General features: G+C 41.6%; 1 protein-coding gene across 7 annotated transcripts in view; it reads left to right on the forward strand.

The window, feature by feature from the left end:
• The window catches only part of NCOA1 (nuclear receptor coactivator 1), a 305,911-nt gene that overhangs the window by 58,267 nt on the left and 227,324 nt on the right, over positions 1-20,320 (forward strand). For 6 of the 7 annotated variants that reach the window (XM_050948715.1, XM_050948719.1, XM_050948722.1 and 3 more), the window contains exon 2: positions 6,404-6,573. The gene's annotated coding sequence lies outside the window, so the exon portion shown is untranslated. Of the gene's footprint in view, positions 1-6,403; positions 6,574-8,261; positions 8,409-20,320 lie in introns of all 7 variants that reach the window. The other variant, XM_050948717.1, reaches the window with a different exon arrangement.

The following is a 20,320-nucleotide window of genomic DNA, read 5'->3' on the forward strand; positions in this document are numbered from 1 at the left end:
TCGCCTTCTATATAGACTGGACAAAACCATTCCATAAGACAACCCAGTTGTTCGTGGCCATCGCAGATTGCATGAAAGGCGCACTGGTCTCCTCCCAGCAGATATCTTCATGGATCACAGCATGTATCCGTACCTGCTTCAGCTTGGCACACATCCCTCCTCCTGCTCTCATGGCTCACTCCACTAGAGCTCAGGCATGATCAGCAGCCTTTCTGGCACACGTTCCCCTTCAGGAAATTTGCAGAGCTGCCACGTGGGCCTCAGTGCACACCTTCACATCCCACTATGCCATCGTCCAGCACTCTCGTGATGATGTGGTTTTTGGCAGAGCAATTCTTCATTCTGCGGTACCTTGACTCTGACCCCACTTCCGAGGTAAGGCTTGGGAGTCACCTACCTGAAATTGATATGAGCAAGCACTTGAAGAAGAAAAAACGGTTAATCTCCTTTCTGTAACTGTTGTTCTTCGAGATGTGTTGCTCATATCTATTCCATTCCCGCTCACCTTCCCCTCTGTCGGAGTAGCCGGCAAGAAGGAACTGAAGGGGGGTCGGGCCGGCAGGGTCTTATATAAAGCACCATACCGGCGCCACTCCAGGGGGCTCCCCAGCCAGCCCAACGGGTAGCTGCTAGGGAAAAAGTTTCTGACATCCGTGCACGCCGCGCGCGCACACACCTAACTGGAATAGATATGAGCAACACATCTCAAGGAACAACAGTTACAGAAAGGTGAGTAACGGTTTTTTTAATGGTTACTAATCAATACTCAGCCTTTCTATAGGAAAACAAATAAAAAGTAAATGCAAAATGAGATTAAAATCAATGATTTTTAAATCAAGATTTCTTGCCTGCTGATTTAAAATATGTATATAATCAGTAATTTAAATCACTTTGATTTAAATTAGTCGACCTTTATGTACTGGAATCTGGGGAGTCCGTGATATTTCTTGGCTGAATCATACAAAATCACTATCCTGGTGCCCAGAGGCAGGGAGGCCCTTGAGGAATTCCATCAAGAGTTCAACGATTTCCGCTCCACCATCAGCCTCAGCCTGGACCAGTCCACAGAAGAGGTCCACTCCTAGACACTACAGTGCTAATAAGCGATGGGCACGTAACCTCCACCCTATACCGGAAACCTGCTGACCGCTATACTTACCTGCATGCCTCCAGCTTTCATCCAGACCACACCACTTGATCCGTTGTCTACAGCCAAGCTCTGCGATACAACCGCATTTGCTCTGATCCGTCAGATAGAGACAAACACATACAGAATCTTTATCAAGCCTTCTTAAAACTGGAATACCTACCCGATGAAGTGAAGAAACAGACTGACAGAGCCAGAAGGATACCGAGAAGTCACCAGCTACAAGACAGCCACAACAAAGAAAGTAACAGAACGCCACTAGCTGTCACCTACAGTCACCAACTAAAACCTCTCCAGCGCATCATCAGGGATCTACAACCTATCCTGAAAGACGATCCCTCACCCTCACAGACCTTGGGAGACAGGCCAGTCCTCGCTTACAGACCAGCCTCCCAGCCTGAAGCAAATACCAGCAACTGCACACCACAAAATAGAAACACCAACCTAGGAACCAAACCCTGGTGCCAACCCTGTCCACATATCTATTCAAGGGACAGCATCATAGGACCTAACCACATCAGCCACACCATCTCGGGCTCGTTCAGCTGCACATCTACCAATGTGATATATGCCATCATGTGCCAGCAATGCCCCTCTGCCATGTACATTGGCCAAACCGGGTGGTCTCTACTCAAAAGAATAAATGGACACAAATGTGACATCAGGAATCATAACATTAAAAAACCAGTAGGAGAACACTTCAGTCTCTCTGGTCACTCAAAGTGGCAATTCGTCCCGAAAAAATCTTTAAAAACAGGGCTCCAACGTGAAGCTGCAGAACTGGAATTAATTTGCAAGCTAGATACCATCAGATTAGGCCTGAATAAAGACTGGGAGTGGTTGGGTCATTACAAAAGCTAAACTTAATTTCCCCAATACTAATTTCTCCCTACTGTTATTCACACCTTCTTGTCAACTGTCTGTAATGGGCCACTTTCTTACCACTTCAAAAGTTACTTCTCCTCCCTTGGTATCCTGCTGTTAGTTGATTTATCTTGTTAGACTGACTTAACACTTGGTAAAGCACCCCACATCCTTTCATGTATTTATACCTGCTCCTGTATCTTTTACTTCATACATCTGATGAAGTGGGTTCTAGCCCACGGAAGAGTATGCTCAAATAAATTTGTTAGTCTCTAAGGTGCCCCAAGGACTCATTATTTTTTTTCATGCTGCTTATGTTAGGTGGTAGTCTAACCCAGAGCAGCGTTTGGTTTATGATGATCTCTGTCTACATCCGATCCAATGTATGGCCAGCCCTGTGAATTAGACTAGAAATTATTAGTGAATGTTTTAGGATGGAAAGAGAGGAGACAAATTTTGGGGTGTTTGTGTCCAAGGTCCTGTCAGCATGAATAGGAGGTGGGAGTGATAGCTCAGTGGTTTGAGCATTGGCCTGCTAAACGCAGGATTGTGAGTTCAATCCTTGAGGGGGCCATTTAGGGATTTGGGGCAAAAATCTGTCTGGGGATTGGTCCTGCTTTGAGCAGGGGGTTGGACTAGATGACCTCCTGAAGTCCCTTCCAACCCTGGTATTCTATGATATTGACATCACCTAGGGTTATAAGTCCAGAGAACTTCACTATTGCTGACAGAGTCTCAGTCAACTTCTTTATGAACTCCTTGGTCTTTTAGGGTTTATAAATGAGTTTGAAGTCCTAGGTTTCCTTTGTCGCTGTCTGTTAAATGAAGGAATTCAAAAGATTTTCTAGTTCCCGGGGGTTGGGAGAAACTTAATTGTGTTTGTGGTTAGGTTAGAATTCAATAGTCTCATCTATCTCCCTTCTTGCCCTTTCTTGTTCTTTGATGTGCTCAGTAGATTCATATAATCAAACTCCAGAAGGTACCACTGTGATCATCTAATCTCCCCTCCTGTGTGCACAGGCTGTAGGTTGTTTGTTTTCCCTGAAACTGGATTAAAGCGTTATCTTTCAGAAAAATGTCTAATTTTATTTTAAAGACTACAAGTGATGGTGAGTCTACCACCTCCCCTGCTAAGCTGTTCCAGGTTTAATTATCTTCACTTATTTCAAGGTTGAATTTGTTTATCTTCAATTTCCAACCCTTGGATCTTGTTTTGCCTTTGTCTGCAAGATTGAAATGCCTCTGCCATCAGATATATTTCCCACGTGTAACTAACTATACACCGTATCAGAGGGATAGCCATGTTAATCTGGATCTGTAAAAGTGGCAAAGAGTTCTGTGGCACCTTATAGACTAGCAAACGTATTGGAGCATGAGCTTTTGTGAGTGAATCCCTAAATGGCCCCCTCAAGGATGGAACTCTCAACCCTGGGTTTAGCAGGCCAGTGCTCAAACCACTGAGCTATTCCCTCCCCTCATATCACCTCTCAGCCTTCCTTTTGATAAAATGAATAGATTGAGCTCCTTAAATCTCACATTGTAAGGCTTGTTTTCCAGCCCCCCGGATTGTTTTTGTGACTCTTTGACTTTCTCCAGTATTTCTTCATCCTCCCTGAAGCGTGTGTCCAGTGCTGGTGTCTAATCTAGTAGTGCTCTTACCAGTGTAGTGTACCAAAGCAAGATCACTTCCCTACTTGTACTAGATATTCCCCTTTTTATACATTCAGTGACTGTAGCGGCCGCCTTTGCCACAATATTGTACTGAGCACTCATGTTGAGGCGGTTACCTACGATGACCCCAAGTCCTTCTCTGAGTCACTGCTTTCCAACCCCGTCTCCTATCTTGTAGTTTTGGCTGCATTCTTTGTTCACAGATGTATTACCGTACATTTTGTTGTATTGAAACACACTTTGTGGGATTGAGGCACTTAACCTGGTGACTCAGATTGCTTTGTAACAGTATCTTGTCCTCGTTGTTTGCTATCCCACCAATCTTTGTGTCCTCTGCAAATTTTATCAGCAAAGATTTTATATTATCATCTAGATCACTGATAAAGGTGTTGAATAGTGTTATACTAAGAACCGATCCCTACAGGACTCCACTAGTAACTGCCCTACTTGTTAATATCTCCATATTCACTGGTCTCAAAGTTTAGCTGTTATTATGTTTTTAATTCATGTAATATGTGCCCTGTTAGTTCCATGTAAAGCAAATTTTTAAAACAAAATGTCATGTGGTACTAAGTCAAATGTCTTATTGTTCCTAATATGATTTAAAAATGCCTTGTTGGCTTTAACCCTATTGGCCAATAATATTTCATTGATTTTGTTGTACTTATCAGTTGCCTGCATTTTTTTAACTTTAATTTGTTGCTATTAACTTCCCCTTTTTGTGGTCCTTATATATTGGTTTTTTTCCATATTTTATTGCTGCTTTCACATCTCTTTTTAACCAAGATAGTTTTTTGAGTAGCGTCATTTTCCCCCAGGTTTGTGCAATTGCATTATTCAGGCTCTAGTAGGATGGCCTTGTGTGATTTCCAATTTTTGCTAACACTTTCTATCAGTTATGCTGACCAGTTGCTTTAAGCTTTGGGTAAGTTCCAAGTGTACACATTACTGGTAGGTGCCGTATTCTGTTTGTAATCTGGTAGAAGCGAGGTGGACCATCTCTGGGCCTGATGTTAATGTTTAACATGCTTCCGCCATGTACATTGGCCAGACCGGACAGTCTCTACGTAAAAGAATAAATGGACACAACTCAGACGTCAAGAATTATAACATTCAAAAACCAGTCAGAGAACACTTCAATCTCCCTGATCACTCGATTACAGATCTAAAAGTCTCAATATTATGACAAAAAAACTTCAAAAACAGACTCCAATGAGAGACTGCTGAATTGGAATTAATTTGCAAAATGGACACCATTAAATTAGTCTTGAATAAAGACTGGGACTGGATGGGTAAATACACAAAGTAAAACTATTTCCCCATGTTTATCCCCCCCACTGTTCCTCACAACTTCTTGTCAACTGCTGCAAATGGACCATTTTGATTACCACTACAAAAAGTTTTTTTTCTCTCCTGCTGGTAATAGCTCACCTTAACTGATTGTTCTCATTAGAATGTGTATGGTGACACCCATCGTTTCATGTTCTCTGTGTATATATCTCTCTCTTCCTACTGTATTTTCCACTGCATGCATCCGATGAAGTGGGTTTTAGCCCATGAAAGCTTATGCTCAAATAAGTTCGTTAGTCTCTAAGGTGCCACAGGTACTCCTGTTCTTTTTACTGTTGTTACTGTAGCACCTAGGGAACTCCAGTTAGAGATCAGGGCCTCGTTGTAGTGGGCTCTGTACACAGCCCATAGAATGGGGATGAGGCACTGGTCTCCTGCTGCAGGAGCAGCTGAGGGAAGGAATTGTGGCTTTAGGGAGTCATAATTACTGCCTGGTTTCCTTTTGTTCCAGACGGATAGTAATTTGCAGTTTCTTAGGCACTTATATATCCCCATTTGCTGTATTATGAGCCCTTTGCAATCTTTAATATATTTATTCTCAACACCCCTGCGAGGTAAGGAAGTACTATTTATTTCCATTTTACAGATGGGGCACTGAGGCACAGAGAAGCTAAATGACTTGCTGTAGTCTGTGGAGGAGCGGGGACTTGAACTCAGGTTTCCTGAGTCCTGGGTTAGTGCCCTAGTCACTGGATGATCCTTCTTGAACTATAACAGAAGCAAATTCGTACCCACATCCTGTGAAGCAGTGCTCAGATGGTGATCATATTGCATCTGGGGCCCATCCATAATGAATTCACTGATGATTTGAGGACTGTTGACCACCAGTCTAGCGCTGATGAACGTCAGCTTAATTTTTTGATGCTCATTTGTGTCTTCATGGATGATGTCTGGCTATCACAAATTGTAATCAGTTTGTTTCTGGATCTGTGCTGCTTTTTCCTGTGGGTATTCTGTGTTAGGAATTGTATAAGAGAGGGAAAGAGGCAGAAGATAAGCATATCTGTTAGTGACATTGAACCTAATGTTTGTTAAAAGCTCTAGAGTTTCTGGACTGTGAAACTTCCATTCTTTAGCATGGATTTTCTGAGGAATAAGGTCTTTAAATGTTGATTTTTTTCCAAGTCACTAAAGGCTGGAAAAACTGCTACCCTATTAAGCCTTTTTGTAATGCAACCAAAGAACAAACTGCCTTGGTGTGTGTAGCATTAATAAGACCAACATGCTTTTAATATGATATTGCCACAAATTAATGTTGAAATTAACTAACTGCTATTTTTCACTTAAGATGCTGAAAGTTGAATCCTGTCATTTTGTTTATTGGGAGACAGTAATGTAACCAAAATGTCTGTTTGCCCTTTTTCTCACCAGAATTCAATAACTGCTGTTGGTCCCCTGCCGGGAGAGTTCATCTGAAGACTGCCCATGGACGATCAGTGCTTGTGTTTGCTGAAGTTCTAGGATTCTTTTGTTTTACTGTTTAATTTACTGGAGAGTCCATTTTTTCCCATGAGTCATCGTCCACCTCTGGAAAGGTAGAGGTAAGTTTTCAGGTTTTTTCTTTTTTTCTTGTTCTTTCTCCATCTCAGGTGAAAATTGTTTAAACCTGTCAGAGATGCCTTTTGCTGAGGCATCTGTAAATGTGGAACCAATCATTGGAACTTCTCAAAGCATTCTGTCTCACCTCTGTATCCTAAGGGTTTGCTTTCCATGGATCAGACTGGCAGCCAGTCTGTAGTGCATCAGCAGTTAAAAATTCTGCCTTAGAAGTCCATAAAGGAAAAAATTACTGGAAAACTAGACCATATTGACTTGATGTGCTTTAATGGTTAGTTGCTGCAATTGCAGAGTGAAGTGTTGTGAAGGCGAAGACTACAACACGGTTCAAAAAAGAACTAGATAAGTTCATAAAGGATAGGTCCATCGATGGCTGTTAGCTGGGATTGGCAGGGATGGTGTCCCTAGCCTCTGTTTGCAAGAAGCTGGGATTGAGCGACAGGGGATGAATCACTTGATGATTAACTGTTCTGTTCATTCCCTCTGGGGCATCTGGCATTGGCCGCTGTTGGAAGACAGGATACTGGGCTAGATGGACCTTTGTTCTGACCCAGTATGGCCATTCTCATGCATAGGCTACATACCCAAGACAGGTGTGGTGGCTTTAATTAGTTAATATTACTTCGTGGTTTGACCTGCAGCTTTCAGAGCTTCTCTGTAGGACACTTGAGCTCATAGTGTGTTTCCCAAGTCTCAAGCTTGTGTGTTAAATGTCAGGGACTAAATACGGTCTCTTTATTAAATGCCCAGCCGCATTGCCACAAGACAGCACAGTCACATGGTCTTTAGCTGCTTTGAAGCCAAGGGCTTGTCTTTCTGATTTCCAAATGTAAGTGCGGTTGGGCATTTTTTTCTGGAAGAGCCCAGTCTCATCAGCATTGAAAGCTTGTTCCGGAAGATAGCCCTTTTCTTCTATGATTTTCTTTAATTGTTTGGGGTAGGCTTTTATAACATAGAATCTCAGGTTTGGAAGGGACCTCAGGAGGTCATCTAGTCCAACCCCCTGCTCAAATCAGGACCAATCCTCAGACAGATTTTTGCCCCAGATCCCTAAGTGGTCCTCTCAAGGATTGAACCCACAACCTTGGGTTTAGCGGCCAGTGCTCAAACCACTGAGCTGTCCCTTTGCTGCCTCTTCATTGGCAGATGCAGCTTCACCAGTAGTCTGCACGTTTTTGAGGTTGAAGCGGTTCCTAAAACTATTAAGCCAACCTTTGCTGGCTTTGAATTCCTTCTCATCAGAAGGGCGTCCCTCTTTGGCAGGAGGACTGAACAGCATGTAGAGGCTGAGAGCCTTTTCTTGCAGTGTGTTGACACTGATTGGCACACGTTTATAATTATGACGTCCAGTCATGAGTTTAATGCTTTTTCAGTCTTCACTAAAGTCTTATCACGCACCTGGCTCGTCAGCTTAGCAGTTATTGGAGCACTTGATGCCACGTCTTGACGAATTTCTCTCTTGAATCTTGATAGCACAGATGCTAGATTCATTGCGGCCATATTTATGCGCCACGTTGGAGACCGACATACTGTCTCTCAATAAGTCCAACACAGCCAGTTTTTCCTCCAGTGTTGGAAAAGATCGCTGTTTCTTCGTTTGAGCATCAGATGAAGTAGTTGGCTTGCGTTTAGGGGCCATGTTGTACGAAAAATACGTGTCTTTAAACACTAGAATCACACTCAGCGTGGTGAGATGCTGACACTATGAGAGGCACATGGGAACTGAGACTGACTGAGGGTACGGCAGATTCACGTCTCCCATCTCATGCTCACTCCAGGGCATATGCTCATTGGGTGGAATCACCGGCATTATTTACAGGTATCTTGTTTTTCTTTTTTTTGCCGAGCGCATATAGTTGAATTCACGTATGTTAAATGCACATATGATGCGACTTGCCTGTATAGCCTGTTTGGAGAGTCAGACTTGGATTGTTTTGCATGAATAAAACTGAAGAACATGTCTCCTCTTTGTGTCCCTGTTAGAGAAACTCCTCAGAAATATTTATGATTTACTCTAGAAAAGTTGCATTATGAGTAAAAAGAAATTCCACTTGATAATGTCATTTAGCCACATTGATGATGTCCTTTGGTGTCAGCTAAAGTTAGAGGTTATCAGGGTTTTTCCATATCTAGCTGATAGGCTTGTCAGCTCTTTCTTTTCTTCTTTCAGATGAAATTTGCCCCTGTGTAAAGGGTCAGCAAAAGGCTCTTGTGCCATTGCAAAGACCTCCAGAGATGATCGAAGTGATGTGTATATATAATGTGTTATCCTCAGCACACAGATTAATTGAACTCTGAGGTGTTTACAGAAGCCTAACTTGTTTGTTGAATTCTTCAAATGTGGTGACTTCTAATCAACTGTGGCAAAAAAAAATTTCTTAATTCCCATTTCAGTCCTCAATTCAGGTGGGAATGAAACTCAGCATCTTATACCAGAGGAAAGCTGTGGAAAGTTTTGAACTGCTTCAGTTTTTCTCCAAAAGGAAATTATGGCTTGTTTTATATAAGATTCTTACTGGTAGGATTGATGCCTAAAGAAAGCACTCAAGATTCCTTTTGCTTATCTGCAGAAGATATTTCAGATAGCACTGTGCTTTCTGGCTAAAGCTTCTCTGAAAAAGCATACAAATGTTATTTTTAAAGATCTAAACATGAAGACCATTCTAGCCTGAAATGCTTAAATTGTTCTAAACGGAATTTCTGGTCATCCATTTGCCGAAATAAATAAGTTAATCGCTGATTTGAAGACACGATGTCATTTTTTGTCAGCCATCAGCAGGAAAAAATTCATATTAAGGAAGGATTTCTAACAGTAAGTTTAATTGGAATTAGACTGGACTATTTTGCCAAAAGAGGTTGTTAAGGCAACATTGTTATAAGTGTTCAAGTGTTAACTGAATAAAGACACTTTGATCTTTGTTGGGCTGTGGACTTCTGCTGAATCAGTGAGAATAATTTGGTTAACATTGAAGAGACCAACTCTTCTTTTTCATGTTCATATTAAATTAATCAGAATCAGAGGTGACTATACAACTTAGATCACATTAAGACTAAAAATACTTCAAAGATGGGTGGAGAAACAACTCATGGGACTTCAGAAAAAATGATAGAGAAAACAAACATGCTAGCAGAATTTTCAGACTTTGGGGAATGGGAATTATGGGCAAGAACCTTTTCATTTAAAGTAGTTAGTTTTAGTTACACTTATTGGGTTTTGTTCTGTTTCTTAAATTTAATTGTAGCCTTAAAACCAACATTTTCAATGGAGTTGCCTAAAATTGGGTACTCAAGGTAAAAGTGCTCTGACTCATAGAAAGGTGTTGAGCACCCACAGCTTCTGTTGATGTTCAACGCCAATGGAAGTCAAACCATTTAAATACCTAAATAAGGATTTGATTTCTTAACTTGAGGCACTAAAGTTTACAAAATTTATCCAGAATTTTAAGATGTAACTATTGGCCAGTGTATGTGGAACTAATATAACAAAATTACTCCTTTTGGTGTCAGTAACTAGAAACTTCCAGAAGACGGGAAAACTGCAAGCCTCTTCAGATGTTTCAGCAACCTTATTTATAGATAAGGCTCATTTGTAGCTTATAAGTTTCTATATGGCTGGATGGGACCTTGAGAAGTCAAGTCCAGCCCTCTAGTAACACGTAGGCTATCTATGACAGGTGTTTGTCCAACCTGTTCTTAAAAACCTCCAATGATGGGGATTCCACAGCTGCTCTTGGAAGCCTGTTCCAGATCTTAACTACCCTTTGAGTTAGATTTTTTTTCCTAGTATCTAACCTAAATCTGTCTTGCAGCAGATTAAGCCCAGTACTACTTGTTCTACCTTTTAATGGACATGGAGAATAGTGGATCACTAACAGCCCTTAACATATTTGAAAACTGTTATTGGATCCCTCCTCAGTTGTCTTTTCTCAAAACTAAACATGCCCAGTTTTCTTAACCTTTCCCCGTAGGTCAGGTTTTCTAAACCTTTTATCCCTTCTGTTGCTCTTTTCTGGATTCTCTGTAATTTATCCACATCTTTCCTAAAATATGGAGCTCAAAACTGGATACAGTACTCCAGCTGAAGCTTCATCAGTGCTGAGCAGAGTGGAACAGTTACTCCCTGTGTCTTAGATATGACGCTCCTGTTAATACAGCCCAGAAAGATATTAGCCTTATTTTGCAACCACATCATGCTGTTGACTCATAATTTGTGATTTACTCCAACACTTGCAGTGTAGATATACCCAGAGTGTCACAGCTAAATACAACATGGAATAGATTGCTTAGCGTAAGTAAACACACATTTCAAGGGACAATTAAAGGTAAAGTTGCCTGTTAACAGCTGTCCAGTCATAGCAAGGAAAGGAAAGGAAGAGGTGATGCTGGAGTGGGAGGGTGTTAAGTAGGTTATAGATTGTAAGAAGCCATACATCCAGCGTTTCTGTTCAGTCCATGATTTTTAGTATCTAGCAAAATTATGAGGTTGGCATATTGGTGAGCTGTCCTAGTTCCCATGGAATGCATATGGGGTATCATCAAACAATTACAACCGTACTCAGTGGGGACTGTATCCTGAAAGAAACCTTTCCTGAACCCCCTCTGTGACTGGTTTGGTCACAGAGATCACCTTGGGAATGTCACCTAATGTGCTGAGATTACCTCTGAGCCCGTTTTCCCTGCCAGTTTGGGATTCCAGAACCCTGTCTTGTTGAGCCAGACACGCTAGCCTGCTGCAATACAGACTCAGGGTCTGGGCCACAACCCAAAGCTGCAGACTTAACTGAAAACAGTTTAGCAGATTACCTGCCTCCAGCACCCAGACCGCAGTGGGTCCTAAATAAATCCGTTTTCCTTTGTATAAAGCTTATACAAGGTAAACTCATAAATTGTCAGCTGCCTATAACACTGATAGAGAGATATGCACAGCTGTTTTTAACCCCAGGTATTAATCACTTACTCTGGGTTCATTAATAAACAAAAGTGATTTTATTAAGAATAAAAAGTAGGATTTAAGTGGTTTCAAGTAATAACAGACAGAACAAAGTAAGTCACCAAGAAAAATAAAGCAAAAAGATGCAAATCTAAGCCTAATACCTTAAGAAACTGATTACAAGTAATATCTCATCCTCAGAGATAGTCCAATAAGCTTCTTTCACAGACTAGACGCCTTCCTAGTCTGGGCACAATCCTTTCCCCGGTACAGTCCTTGTTAGTTCCAGCGGACATCTTAGGTGGAAAGCAGGGGCTTTCTCACAGGGCTGGCTCCAGGGTTTTTGCCACCCCAAGCGGCGCCAAAAATAAAAAAGGCCGCGATCAGCAGCTGCTTCACCACACCACTTTCTTCTTCAGCGGCAATTCAGCGGCCGGTCCTTCCCTCTGAGAGGGACTGTGGGAGCCGCCACGCAAGAGCCCGACATGCCGCCCCTTCCCCTTGGCCGTCCCAAGCACCTGCTTGCTCAGCTGGTGCCTGGAGCCGGCCCTGCTTTCTCATGATTGGCTGCCCTCTTTGTTCTGCTCCACCCCTTTTATTCTGTTGGCACAAGGCGGGAATCTTTTGTCTACACGTGCCTGTTAGAACATATGGTGTACATTGCCGGTGCACTAAAAGCCCCAAAACTACTAAGTGGATGAAATGAGACTATCGAATGAACTCAGACAGAAAAATTATAAAAGACAAAAACACCATATCACCTGTGAGTGAACACTTTTCATAATGCAATCACTCTCTATATGACCTCTCAGTCCTCATCCTCAAAGGAAACTTGAATAACACCCTCAAAAGATGAGCCTGGGAGCTTAAATGCATAACTTTGCTAGATACTAAAAATCACAGACTGAATAGAAATTCTAGATCAATGGCTTCTTACAACAATCTATAACCCCCAGATTTCCTTTCCTCTCTATGACTGGAGGGGTGTTAATGGCTTTACTTCACCATGAAAAGTCCCTTGAAATAAGTGTGAGGTATTTATGATGAACAATCTGATCTACTTTGTATTTCGCTATGACAATGAGTACATTTTCCAGATCTGAAGAAGAGCTCTGTTTAAACTTGTCTCTCTCACCAACAGAATTTGGTCCAGTAAAAGATATTACCTCACCCGCCTCTTGTGTCTCTAATGTGAGACTGTCAGAGGCCTTAGTAAAGTAATGGACACATGCTTTCCCTTGTCATTCTGTTGCTCCTAATGTACTTATAAAACCTCTTCTTATTGCCTTTTCCATAACCCTATATAACTTTCTGTTATGTTTTTTCAAATATTTGCCCAGATCCAAAATTGCTTGTGCTAATTTGCTATTGATGCATGTACAATAACTCCTCACTTAAAGTCGTCCCGCTTAATGTAGTTTTGTTAGGGAACATACTCATTTAAAGTTGTGCGATGCTCCACTCTTACTTTGTTTGGCTGCCTGCTTTCTCCACAGCTGGCAGCCTCCCTACGGTCGCCTTTCCCCAGCGCCTCCTGCCTGCCAGCAGACTCTGCATATCAGCACCTTTCCCCTTCACCCCCCGCCTCCTGCCCACGGCAATCAGCTGTCTTGCGGCATTTTGGAGGCAGAAGGGAGGGGGGAGGAGGAGGACTCAGCGTGCAGGCACCCCCTCCCTCCCCTGCCTCCCAAACGTGGCAAGCCAGCTGATTGCCCCAGGGAGCGGGGAGGAGCGAGGACTCGGTGCGCAGGCTTCCCCTGCCTCCTGCCGGCAGCAATCAGCTGGCCTCCGGCGTTCGGGAGGCAGGGGAGGGAGGGTGAGCCTGCACGCTGAGTCCTCACTCCTCCTCCTTCGCTCCTGCCTCCGCTGATTGCCCTAGGCAGGAGGCAGGGGAGGGAGTGGAGGTGCACCGAGTCCTTGCTTCTCCTGCCTCCCTCCTGCCCAGGGCAATCAGCTGTTTTGCTGCGTTCAGGAGGCAGGAGAGGAAGGGGGAGCCTGTGCACTGAGTCCTTGTTCCATCCCCCTCTCTCCTGCTTCCAAAACGCCGCAAGCCAGCTGATAGCCCTGGGCAGGAGGGAGGCGGAAGAAGCAAGGACTTGGCACACCTCCACTCCCTCTCTTGCCGGCGGCAATTAGTTGGCTTGCAGCATTTTGGAGGCAGGAGGGAGCGGGGAGGAGCGAGGACTTGATGCACCTCCCCCCTCCCTCCCCTACACTGCAATCAGCTGGCTTGGCATTTAGAAGGGAGGGGAGGGTGTGGGAGGAGCCAGGATGCAGTGAGCCAAGTAAATGGGGAGGAGGTGTGGGGGGGAGAAGAGGTGGGTCAAGAGTTGGGGCTTGGGGGAAGAAGTGGAGTGGGCAGGCTGAGGGTTGAACCCCCCCCACCTCTGGTGCTTGCAGAGTAGGGGAAGCTGCCCTGGAACCTAACCCACCCTATTTACATTAATTCTTATGGGGAAATTGGATTCGCTTAACATTGTTTCACTTAAAGTTGCATTTTTCAGGAACATAACTACAACGTTAAGTGAGGAGTTACTGTAATATAAAACATTACTTGAGGCTGGGAGAGGTTGGCTGAGTTAGAAATGTTTAATCCATGATTCTCTTCAGCCTCCTCTATTTTGTGTAGAACTTGCTCTGTGGAATACACAGGATGAACTGTGTGTAATTGGTTTTAGCAAAATCATAATCAGCATCCAGCAAGACCATAAATGATACTAGAAATATTAGTGGTTTTTTAGTTTGCTGGATATTCTGTTGTCCTCAAGGAGTTTCTACTTCCTGGGCTAACAAAGAGAATGTATTGTACAGCTGAAAACCACACACTTAAATAATCAATCCATATCTTTTCTGGACTTAATGATCCCATATACTTCACATAATGCAGTATTTGCTATAAAGGCCCTTCCTGTGGACATTAATAGGATATAAATTGGTACTTATTTCCTTTCCCTTCTCTGTTGCTTCCATCTACATTTGTACAGCTCTACCTTTCACATTAATAATATACCGGTAGTATGTTGTGGGAATTAATTTGGTGTCTTACCATTATTGACAGGCTTCTAAAATATGTTCTGTTCCATTCTCCCAGTTACTATAGTGGTGGTGCTAGTTGCAGCTTCTATATTTAATGTTGTAAAACTGCATCCATTACTTGTATAACGTTCTTGTTACTCCTGACTTTCCAAAAAGCTCATCTTTGGGGTAGTTTTCCCCCGTGCTTAGATTAATTGATTTGGAAAGCTTGAACAAAATCCCTTTAAGCCATATTTTAAGTTAGTGGACTCAAGGTGGGGAGTGGAGTAGGGAAGTAATTTCTCTTTAAATAAATACATCTTTAAAAAAATCTAGCTTTTTTAGGAGAGGGCTGTACTTAAAAAAACAAACCAAAACAAATTTGAATGGTGAAACTTGGCATTGACATAGTTTCCATTGAAAATTAGTGTCTTATATCAGTTGGCAAAATATTGGTTTTGATTGAACAAAGTTAGGATCTCCATCAAATCTTTTTTTTTGAAGAAGAAGAATTAGAGACTATTTCAAAGGGAAACTTTCGGATGTGAAATTCTCCAAATATGTTGATATTCTGGTCCAGAACTGTTGGACCTTCCCATAACTCCTTAATGTAAGCCTTATATTCACAGTCTCAGACTTGCTGTCTGCCTCTCAGCCTCTATACTAAGTTTTGTAAATAGGGCCATGTGTAAATCATGATTTCAGAGGACACAGAAATCATGAAAATGCCCCCAATCTGTGAACATTAGTCAATTTCAAGGATAAAATGAGTTTCAGTCCTTGAAATTGAGTAAGGTTGGTTGTTAAATTCATTTGTGCAAACTGTGTGAAATTGAATACTTTGTCATTTACTTTTGTGAATATTCTTTTTTTCCTTTTTTTAATAACATGATTTACACAGTGCCTTACCTTATTCATAACAAAAATCCAGTACACTTGTTATGATATGCAGATCAAGGAAAACAAAATTTTCCCAGAAATAAGGTACATAAAATCCACATCCCCAGATGGCAACCAAATGAACTTCCCTGAAAGTAGCCCAACTCCCCTATATCCAGGCTGTTTTTTTTCCCTGCAACGTGTTGCCATAGTTAACTGTTCCAGAATATTTGTCTCTCTGTGCAGTCTCTATAAAGATAACTGAACAAAGTTAATTCAGTGTCAAGGCTATCCAAGTAAAAAGAAATGCAATGCAAAAAATTACTGTTGCTACAAAGCTGCAAAGTTGTCCACGATATAAATAAGTATTAAAACCATTAGGAAGGATGATTTGACCTTGGGCAAGTCATTTAATCTCTATCTCAATTCTCCATTTGTAAAACTGGAATAATACTTCCTTTTTCCTGTCCTTTGTGTTGATTATTTAGAATGTAACCTTTTGGGGGTAGGGATTCTCTTCTGCTGGTTAGCTCAATTGGACTCTGATTTTGGCTGGAACCTCTAGGTGTTAGCATGTTGCTACAACAAGGAACTACTGGAGTAAGGGAGGGTTGAAGTCCCATCTTTGCTACTAATATTTGACTGAAGACCTTTTTCTGTATGCCTGGGTTGATGGCAATGGCAACAGAAGGATAAAATCTTAAGACCCAAGGCTGCAACTGCCAGGTGTTGTGCTTACTGTTGTGCATAAGCTCATAAATACTGTGTTTAAGAATAACTGTGCGTGGGATCAGGCCCTTAATCTGTGCCTGCTGGAAAATTTTGCCATGTTCCCCTCTCCCCCGAGTGTGTCTCAGTGAATTTATCTCCAGCAACAACTTCTGGGCCCATGATGGGCAATACCAGGCAGTGTCAGAGGGGGAGGCCCTACTAGCCTGTTCTAAAAATAAGCTGATGACAAATGAGCATGCTCAGAAGTGTTTTTCTGTTGCTGTAACTTTCTGATTATTAGGTTTGGGGGGGGGGATGGTAAATTTAACAAAAAGTTGACTCCTCAGGAAGTAGTACTTGTTCAGTTTAGTGGTGGTGGGTTCATCTGTTTTCAGTTATTAGTGAGCAAAAAAGTCTTATTGCTGAAAGAATGGGTTTTATTCACTTTTCAGTAACTCTCAAATGACTGGAGGGATTTTCCACAGACTTTCAAAAAAATATTCACCTCTGAGTTGAGAGCAAGCGTGGGAAATTTCAACCTCATAGGAGTAACTGTGTGTTTCAAGATACCATTATTATTTCCCTCATGGTCTTGTGATAAGTTTTTTGTGAATAGTTTTTAGAGACATGCTTGGAGCTTTTTGTCCTCAGAGCGTGGATCTGTTGGCCTTTGGGGAAGAACATTACCTATCAGAAGTTCTGCACCTTCAGAAAACAAGTACAAATTGTAATAAACACACTCCCCCAACCACCTTTCCTGCAGGGTTGGGGATCATTGTGTGCTACTGTACTCTGTGTGGTAGAAAAAGGATTGTCAGTTAAAGCATTTGCTGGCTGTTTTGACTCCATAATGGGTAAGTGATTCCTGTAACTGTATGGCCCACCTGTCAATTGGGAATGTTGATTTAATAATCCCAGAGTAATGTTTTTTATATCTACTACTTTGCAAGAATTACTGGTAAATAATTTTCTTCCCTTCATGTTTAGTTTTAGAATTTCACCCAACTAAAGGGGGTGTGGAGCCTAATTTAAGGGTGTCCAGTTTGCAAATTAATTCCAGTTCTGCAGTTTCTTGTTGGAGTCTGTTTTTGAATTTTTTTTTTTAAATTACGACTTTTAGTCTGTAATTGAGTGACTGGGGAAGTTGAAGTGTTCTCTGACTGGTTTTTGAATGTTATAATTCTTGACATCTGATTTGTGTCTGTTTTATTCTTTTGCGTAGAGACTGTCCGATTTGGCCAATGTACATGGCAGAGGGGCAATGCTGGCACATGATGGCATAGATCACCCAATGTGATTAGCACTATTTCTGGGTGAAATTCTCCCCATGCAGGGGACCAGAACAAGGCCAATGCTTGTCTACCACTTAGTGCCGTACTTAAGTGTAATGTAAGTGGTACATAAGAATTTATGCGGGCTCTCTGAATAGAGGTGTCTTTCACCTGCAATTACTGGGAGCAATATCATGGCTGATAAACCCATAACTTTGAAGACTTGTATGTTTATAGGGTAGTTTGTTTAAAATGACTTTCTCCCATTTATTTAAAAAAATGAGTTTATTAATAATCAACTCCTGTATTTCCATCAGGTACGCTCCCTGGGTTTACTATACTTTACATGTTTGAGCTTAAGAGAGCCCTTCTCTGTTGCTAATAGCCAATGAGATGCTGGGAATAGTTAGTAAACTTCTGGTAGTGTCTTTAATAAAGAGCCTTAGCCTCCCCTTGTAGATTTCAAAGAATTCTCATGAAGTTAACGAAAGCTTTAGCTTCAGTGTGTTGGGTTTTTTGGTCCCCTTTACCTTGTTATGCTAGAGTTCCTTTAGAGAATGAAAGGCATACTATAATAGCGCCGTCACAAACCCTGGCTGTGGATGTGCCGCATGCAAATGTACATTTAAAATACATTTTGAGAAGTCGAAAATGAATGTCAAAATCAAAGGAAAATTTCCCCTCTTGCATGCTATAATTCATATCAAAATGTCACTAGGGAGAGAAACATGTTCTTTTAGAAGAGTGAATAGTTAGCTGAGAGGGGGACTGAGTTTACCTGTGGGGAAATAGAATATCTCTCTACCACCCCCAACCCAATTGGTGAAGAGTGAAAAGTAGACTAATGAGTAAATTTTAACAACAAAGTAATAGCATATCAGACGGATGATGGATCTTTTAACATTACAAGTAAAGCCATAGATTTATGCACTCGAGCAATTTCCATACAGCTCTGAATATAATAAATGAGGGGAAAATCATTTCTTTAGATGTTTGAATAAAATTCTGAAAGTGGCAGGAATAAATTAGAAACGAGACTTTAAAAACTCTTATCTCTGTAACAGTGACAGTTTTGGAAAAAGAAAATAAAGAAAGTTCTGTGTTTCGTTTTGAAGATTTTTTGAGATTAATGAAGCCACAAAAATTCTGCAGAGATGCTGTAAACATTTATATGGGCAGTTCAAGAGCAGCAACAACAAAACAATTAAAATAGGGTAAAATGTTTGTATGCAAGAAAAAGCTATTCAGGAATGTAAAAGCAGCGAAGAATCCTGTGGCACCTTATAGACTAATAGACGTTTTGGAGCATGAGCTTTCGTAGGTGAATACCCACTTCATCGGATGCATGTAGTGGAAATTTCCAGGGGCAGGTGTATATATATGCAAGCAAGCTAGAGATAATGAGGTTAGTTCAGTCAGGGAGGATGAGGCCCTACTGCTAGAACAGGGCCTCATCCTCTCTGATTGAACTAACCTCGTTATCTCTAGCTTGCTTGCATATATATACCTGCCCCTGGAAATTTCCACTACATGCATCCGACGAAGTGGGTATTCACCCACGAAAGCTCATGCTCCAAAAACGTCTGTTAGTCTATAAGGTGCCACAGGATTCTTTGCTGCTTTTACAAATCAGGACTAACACGGCTACACCTCTGATACTATTCAGGAATGTGAGAAATGTCAAAATGAAATCCACCAGCATTATTAACTGTTAATTGTACTGAAGTATCAAACTGGGAATTTAAATGAGTGGAATCTGCATATTGTCTTCTAAAAACTGATCACTGGAAAAAGAAACCAAAATCCAGTGTACTGATGCCATATGGTTAATGGTGCTCAGACACTTTGATGAGCACTATAGAAGTATCTGAAGAAACATGAGGGAGAAATCCCTCTTAATAAGGTAGACATACTGCTGCTGGCAGTTGCTGAAGGAAAATTAAAATATTTTGAGTCGCAAAGACACATAAAAAATAAAATCCATGAATCACTGCCATCATTGCATATAAACAACCCTTTTGTAGCAGGATAAAATATTGTGTTTAACAATCACACAAGTGGACTGCAGTCTAGCTTAATCAAATTAATTCCTACTAGAAAGACTTTATTATGGCATAAAGTGATCAAACAATTTCACTGCATGTTCCTCACTGATAGCCAATTTTAGTTCTGTTTGGAAATCTCAGAGGAAGCCTAAACCATCCAGATAAAATAGCCTTGGAAGGCAGAACAATATCCTAAGGTGGCACCTATGCCAGAATTCTGTTCCAGGATGTCAATATTCCCTGAGCTGTGATGTTGCTTTATATCACCTAGGCTCCAGTTCTTTTCTTCACGGCTTGAGCTAAGCTGCTGCAAAGCTGCTCCCACAACCCTGACATCATTTAGGCTTTGCAGGGACTGTCCTCAACCCTCACATCTTCCTGTTTGGAAAGGTTGGCTTCCCACAAGAGAATCTAAAACTGCCTACCAGTTCAAGTTACATCTGAGAAAGTTTAATAGAGCCTAATTTCTGCTTAATCCAGGTGCCACAAACCCAGATCATATCTCCTGACTTCTTAAAAAGAGAGAAAAGGACATCTGGTGCCCTGAGTCTCCTTTTGTGTACTTCAGTGTAAGTCAGGAATTACTCCACCAAACGCAGTGGTGCTACGCTGTTATAAAACAAGTACAAGTCGAAACACTCTTCAACCATTCAACCATTTTAAGGTACCCTAGCTATTCTATGTTATTTGCTTTTGAGGCTTACTGTAGTTATTTGTCCCTGTGTGTTCATTAAATTAAAGGCTGGAATAAAGCATCAGAGTATTGCCAGCTATAATCTGACATGGATTCTTTTAGAAAGACAAGGTGGATGAGGTAATATCTTTTACTGGACCAACTTCTGTTGGTGAGAGAGACAAGCTTTTGAGCGTACACAGAGCT

Source organism: Gopherus flavomarginatus, chromosome 4 (genome assembly GCF_025201925.1).
Source record: "Gopherus flavomarginatus isolate rGopFla2 chromosome 4, rGopFla2.mat.asm, whole genome shotgun sequence".
In the NCBI taxonomy this organism is placed as follows: Eukaryota; Metazoa; Chordata; order Testudines; family Testudinidae; genus Gopherus; species Gopherus flavomarginatus.